Raw genomic sequence first — 7,350 nt, 5'->3', positions numbered from 1 at the left:
ATCTTTATTTCCCTGAAAAGGTTGTTATAATAATTAGAGTCCTGGCCAGTGTGTCTCAATTGGTTGCAGCCTCGTCCCACCACTGGAAGGTCATGTGTTTGATTTACAGTCAGAGCACATACCTAAGTTGAGAGTGTTGGGGCATGTACCGGAGGCAACTGAGTGATGTTTCTCACCTCTCTCTTCTCTGTCTCTCTCTCTTTCTCTCCCCCCCCCCTCTCTTTTTCTTTCTCTCTCTGCCATCTTCCCTCTCCAAAATCAATTAAAAATAATAATTACATGAGATAATAAATGTAATCCACTCAATAATGCCTGGCACATGGTGAGAACTATTATCCACTGATCAGAAATAATTATACAGCCCTGGCCAGTTTTGCTCAGTGGATAGAGCGTCAGCCTGCGGACTGAAGGGTCCCAGGTTCGATTCTAGCTAAGAGCACACGCCTGGGTTGCGGGCTCCATCCCCGGTCGGGGGCATGCAGGAAGCAGCCGATCAATGAGTCTCTCTCATCATTGATGTTTCTATCTCTCTCTCTCCCTCTTCCTTCCTCTCTGAAATCAATAAAGAAATATATTTTTTAAAAATAAATAATTATACAAATACCATTGTTATGTTGTACATATGAAACTAATGTTATATGTCAATTATACCTCAGTTTTTTAAGAAAAAGAAGTAACCAATGACTTCCCATCCTAGCTGTCAGATGTATGATCTGTACAAGTGTAACAACCCATCACAATTCCTCATCCAAACACTGGGCACTTTCACACACCCGTGTCCAAACACTTTCATACTTTCAGTGTGAATTGAGCATAACTCATTTATGCTTTTTCTTCTCCTGGAATGCTTTTCTTTATTAGCTATTCAAATCCTCCCATTTCTTAAAGTAACAGGAAAAGTCCTACCTTAACTTTTATGCCTCCTAGACCTTGGCCTGCGCTCTTCAGTATGGTAATTACTAATTATATATAGCTATTTAAATTAAATCAAAAGTTCAATACCTCAGTCATACTAACCATATTTAAAGTACTCAGGAACCACATGTGGCTAGTGGCTACTGTGCCAATCAGCACAGAAGGAACATTTCCATCACGGTAGAAAGTTCTATTAAACATGGTTTAGTGCGGACCTAAACCATGACCACACAGTAAAGTTAGCAGCCACTCCTTGAACTGCTTCTAGGACTTCTCTATGTTAAGTCATTTAATGCCTAGGTCAGTGGTCGGCAAACTCATTAGTCAACAGAGCCAAATATCAACACTACAATGATTGAAATTTCTTTTGAGAACCAAATTTTTTAAACTTAAACTTCTTCTAACGCCACTTCTTCAAAATAGACTCGCCCAGGCCGTGGTATTTTGTGGAAGAGCCACACTCAAGGGGCCAAAGAGCCGCATGTGGCTCGCGAGCTGCGGTTTGCCAACCACTGCCCTAGGTGAACACTGCCCCTCTATTTTTGCTAACTTTTTAAATATTTGCCTTAGCTCAATTCGATTGTTAGCTCCTAGGTCAGGGCTGACTTTTCTTTTTTACCCCCATGATTTAATTAGCATAGAAAAAGTGTTAAAGGAAAGAGAATAGACAAGTAAGCGAAGGGGCCTCAAATTTAACTGAGGGGAGAAAAAATAGTACCCGTATGGGCAGAGATCTTTGTGTTCCCTCCTTCATTTCTACTGGCCTTTTTCACCCAGTGCATAATTGCTTCAAGCCTAAACCTTGATTTGTCAGAGAAGGTCTCTTGAAATAAGAGGGGGAAATTTTAGTTTTCAGAACAACTATAAATTATATTGTTATAATCGTCTTTCAGTACACAACGAAAAAGAATTTGCACAGACAAACACCACTCCAGTATCAAATGGACTCCTGCCCACATTCTGTTCAATCTGGAGAACCTTTCATTTGCAATCATTCTGGACCTTGTTCTGGTCTTCCCTCCACTCCAGATTCAATACTCTGTAACATTTAAGTAAACATTTTAAAAAGGGAGACCAAAATACATATTCACTGTAAAAAAAACCTTAGAAAATGAAAAATATAAAAAAAACACTAAAAAACAAATCATAATCTCATGAAATCCCAAAACCCAGGAAGAAACTCAGTTTTAACATTTAGGGTGAATTTCCAGAGTTTTTCCTGTGTATACACATATATATCCACATATGCATATATGCATTTTTATTAAAGATAGCTCTCATTATATATAACTATTTTGTAAACTGTTTTTGATGTCCAAACAAAATTAACAACAAAAAATTCATAGAACTGCTTTTGACATCTTTTTGAAATGTTTAATAGCCATTACACATAACTACATCTTAGCAAACCCTTATTCAATATATCTTATGTATTCTTTTCTTAATTACTTGTTTGTTTATTTATTTATTTACTAGAGGCCCGGTGCACGGATTCATGCAAGGGGGGGAGGGGGCTCCCTCGGCCTGGTCTCCGTGGATCGGGCTGAAACCGGCTCTCTGACATCCCCTGAGGGGTCCCAGATTGCTAGAGGGCACAGGCCAGGCTGAGGGACACCACTGGTGCATGGTCAGGGTCGGGGAGGAGCCACGGGAGTGCTCCAGGGCATGTCCAGTGCATCTTGTCCAGTCCTAATCGTCCAGACCCCAGCAGCAAGCTAACCTACTAGTTGGAGTGTCTGCCCCCCTAGTGGACAGTATGCATCATAGTGACTGGTTGAACAAACAGTCAGACACTTAGCATATTAGACTTTTATTATATAGGATTACTTTGTTACTTATCTTTTCATCCTTACCCAAAGAGTGAGGATGTTTTTTCTGTTGATTTTTAGAGAGAGTGGAAGGGAGGGGGAGGGTGAAAAGAGAGACTGAGAAAGAAACATTGATGTGAGAGAGACACATCGATTGTTTGTCTTCCGCATGCGCCCCAACGAGGGCCAGGGATCAGACCTGCAACCCAAGTATACACCCTTGACCGGAAATCAAACCCAAGAACCTCCTGTGGGCAGCCTGGTGTTCTAACCACTAAGCACATCAGCCAGGGATCATTTTGATTTATTTTTAGAACCCTGAAACTAGACAGAGGCAAGATAGAAAATGTCAAAATTTCATCTTTTCAGATTTGAGAATTTATAAAATATTGCTTTAGAAATGTACTTTTATGCTAAATACACTTTCAGATAAGGGGAAGAAAGACTATATTTATAATTATAATTGTAAAAAAAGACCATGGGGAGCCCTAGCTGGTTTGGCTCAGTGGAAAGGTCCCAGGTTTGATTCTGGTGGAGGGCACGTACCTAAGTTGCAGGCTCCTCCCCAACCTGAGCCCTGGTCAGGGTGCGTGCAGGAGACAACCTCTCAATTTGTTTCTCTCACATAGATGTTTCTGTCTTTCCCTCTCACTTACACTCTCTTTAAAATCAATGGGAAAATATCCTTGTGTGAGGATTAAAAAAAATAAAAAGGAAAGACCATGTGGCAAAGACCTTGCTAATTTACTAACTACTCTAGCTGACAGCCAATATAAAAGCAAGGATCAATTGACAAAATGTGTTATTATGAAATATCCAATTATAAAAAATATCATTCCTTCTTATCTTTTAAATTAAACTTTCTTTATTTTCAAGCCAATAAAATAAAATCTCCACATGAGACGTTTCTCGAAATTGCTACTAAGATCAGTTTAAGAAATGGGTGAAAACACAACTACTACCAAAAAAATATTAAAGTGAATGTTTTCTACTTCTTTTATAGCTCCTGTGTGGTTTGGGGCAAATGGCCACTTAAATGACTGTTTGATGACTAGCTGAATGACACTTGCCCCCATTAAGACCTACTAATAGGAACTGGATAGGCAGTGTTGACAATGCCTTTTCTTCTATATCTACCGCCCCCTTCCTACAGCCGCACTAACATCTGTAGAAGACAGCTTCTCTCACCAGCAAAGCCCTGCCAGTGTAGCCTTCACCATATCTGAAGGCCAGGCGCTTCCAATTGGCTGCCTACCAGTAAAGCATTGCCCTCATCGATGGTGTCCAGCCTGCAGGGGGTATTTATACCTTGGACCTGCTCCCTCCGGTTTTATTGGTCTGAAACTATTTATTTCTGGAGTCTGGGTGTCTCTGTATACTTTGTTTTCTGCTTGCTCCTTGGTGTGCTTTACCAGGTATAGCAGGAAGGCCACTAGCACTGTAACCCTAAAGTAATTTGTTCAACCTCGCCCAGACTCAGTTTCCTTATCTATAAAATGAGAGGCTTGAAACAGAGGGCCTTTAAGTCCCTTCCAGTTAAAATTATAGAGATGCCAGTGTTTAGTAAGCAACATGTGAGGTGCTGCACAACCAAACAGGAATGCACACCCCCTGCTTTTGAAAGCTTTGAGTCTGAATCATTACTTCCTCATTATGGAAATGCAATGGGGATTTGTTTTTTGCTTTGTTTATATTTAATAATAATAATAACAGCTACCATTTATTAAGCCAGGCACTTCACTTTATTTTTTTTCTTTTTCTTTTTTTTAATTTCTTTATTGATTAAGGTGTCACATATTTGTCCTCATCCCCCCATTCCCATCCCACACCCCTCCCCACGGATGCCCCAACCCCCTGTTGAACTTAACCATTGGTTAGGCTCATATGCATGCACACAAGTCCTTTGGTTGATCTCTCCCCCCTCCCCCCACCCTCCCCTATCCTCCCTCTGAGGCCCGATAGTCCGATCGATGCCTCCTTGTTTCTGGTTCTGTTCTTGTTCATCAGTCTATGTTGTTCATCATTTCCCCTAGATGAGCGAAATCATGTGTCACTAGAGATATACTTATAAGAACTGAATGTGAGACGAGCAATAATAGTTATGCTTACAGGCAAATGAATCAGTCTGTAGTGAGTTTCTTTCTGGACCAACAGTTCTTTTGAGACCCAATATCAATGTCCACCAGTTCCTTATGAGTACATGTCGGCACTGACCCCTCAGCTCTGGATGGTGGACAAATGGTGGTAATGCAGGTCCGACTCCCTCTGGTTTGGTCTCGGCCGGACCCAGGGGCACGGCCTCACCCGGACCCAGGGGCGCGTGGCTTCACCCAGACCCAGGACCCAGCCTCACCTGGATCCAGGGACACACGCAGGCACTTCACTTTAAATGTGTGATTATCCGAAAGAATCTTTTAAAGTAAATATTGTTATCCTCATTTTACAGATGAAGCAATTGAGGCACAGAAGGGTTAAGTAATTTTTCCAAGATTACACAACTTAGACATGGTGGAATTGGAACTTGAATTTGAATCTATCTGATGTCAAAACCCATAAGATACTGTACCTCAAAAAGACAAAATCATGCTCCATGATTATTTGTCAAGCATGGGATTGCTAATAGAACAAATGATCATTTACCCTAGGTAGTGTGGTTTGGTAATAGGAGCCCAGGGCTAAAATTCACAAAATCATAACACTTCTACTTACCAGCTTTTCAACCTTAGGCAAGAACCTTAACCAAACAGCTCCCTTAAAACAAACAAACAAAACAACAACAACAACAAAAAAAAACCGATACCTACTTCACCTACCTTGCAACATTGTTGAGAGAAATATATATAATAGTAAATGCATACATTTAGTTAATAAATGTATAGAGAAAATGTATATAGAAAGTGCTCTGGCCCTGACCGGTTTTTCTCAGTGGTTAGAGCATCAGCCTGCTGACTGAAGGGTCCCAGGTTCGATTCCGGTCAAGGGCATGAACCTTGGTTGTGGGCACATACCCAGTGGCTGGTGGTGGGGGGGGGGTGCAGGAGGCAGCTGATCAATGTTTCTCTCTCATCCTCATTGATGTTTCTAACTCACTATCCCTCTCCCTTCCTCTCTGTAAAAAATCAATAAAATATATTTTTTTAAAAGAAAGTGCTCTGTAAATCATGAATCCCTATAGAAATTTATCATGTTATTTCTTTTTATTAGGTATGCATTTGATTTGTCTGTTTACATAATTTACTATGCATCTGTTCAGGGCAAAGTCTAGGTTGTAAATTGTTAAAATACAAAATTCATGACTTTTGACAACCTGGGGGAGACTCTGGGTAGTAAATTAAGCAAGTGTTTAAAAAATGGCTTTCTGAGGAGACTTCCAGTTCCACTAACATGAACTAATTCCATTTCTCCAGCTCATTCCTAAAAACCCTGGACATCGCATGGGAATTTTTTTTATCTGCTAAATATAACCTCTGAGTCATTTGTGGGTCTGCTTCTATTGTTTGTATTTCTTTTAACTTACCAGTAATAGTCACCTGTCTCATCATATGTCTCCTTAAGCATGGGACTATTTTCAAAGCTAGAAAGAGGTTGGGCTACATAGGGATCTTGGCACTTGAGCAATGACACAGTGGTAAGTTCCTGGGTTTCTTTATTTTCTGTCATAGCTCAGACTGGAAAACCCTCAAACCCAAGAAAATAATAAAAGCCCCAAGAAAAGCCTGTTTTTCCTGGCTAAACCATGGGAAAAAAGGGTGACCTTATAATAGAAAACCTTATTAGCAATATCTGTCTTACTCCAGCCAAACACAGAAGAAGAAGAAAAAAACCTACATCCTCTCCCTAGCATGATATCAGCAGAACTGCAAGGGAGTGATTTTTCCACTCAATCCTTCTAATCCACGGATGGGAGAGGCGGCACTCCAGTTCTTCTGCAGAATGGTTTGGGAAGAGCTGGAGGGATGGGGAACTGACCTTCCATCTCTTGCCTGACAAAAGCAGGTGGTGCTCCCATTCCCCCAGCAGGTGGGATCAGCAGATTGAGCATGGAGCTGAGTTCACACCCCCACTCAGAGGCAACAAGACAATGGGAGCTGATGATGCTCCACTTTCCCTGGGAGGGTGTCAGTGGAACAAGGGGAGAGCTGAACGTCCCCCTCGCCCATTTGCAACGAGGCAGTGTGATGCAGTGCTCCACTTTTGCCAAAGTGGTTTTGGAATGGACCAGAGAAAATCTAAAATACACACCCAACAGCCCATGTGTTAAATCTCAACAGGGGACTGTCTGCTAAAAGAAAATAAAGATTAAATAGTATCCAGAGCCTTATAATATACTATCCAAAATGTCCAGGATATAATAAAAAAAAAAATCACTCATTCAAGAACCAGGAAAATCACAGCATGAATGAGAAAAGATACTCGATGGATGCCAACAATAAGATGAAGCAAATGTTGGAATTATCTGGTAATTATGTTAAAACAATTATCATAAAAAAAAACTTCAGCAATCATTTACAAATTCTCTTGAAATAAATTGAAGGTAAATAATTCAGCAAAGAAATAGAGATTATCAAAAAGAACTAAATGGAAATTAAAGAACTGAAAAATACACAAGATACAATCTTGCTGTATG

The sequence above is a fragment of the Cnephaeus nilssonii genome (assembly GCF_951640355.1).
Source record: "Cnephaeus nilssonii genome assembly, chromosome: 15".
Taxonomy (NCBI): Eukaryota; Metazoa; Chordata; class Mammalia; order Chiroptera; family Vespertilionidae; genus Cnephaeus; species Cnephaeus nilssonii.
The sequence above is the reverse complement of the archived record's forward strand: the minus strand, read 5'-3'. Positions refer to the sequence as shown.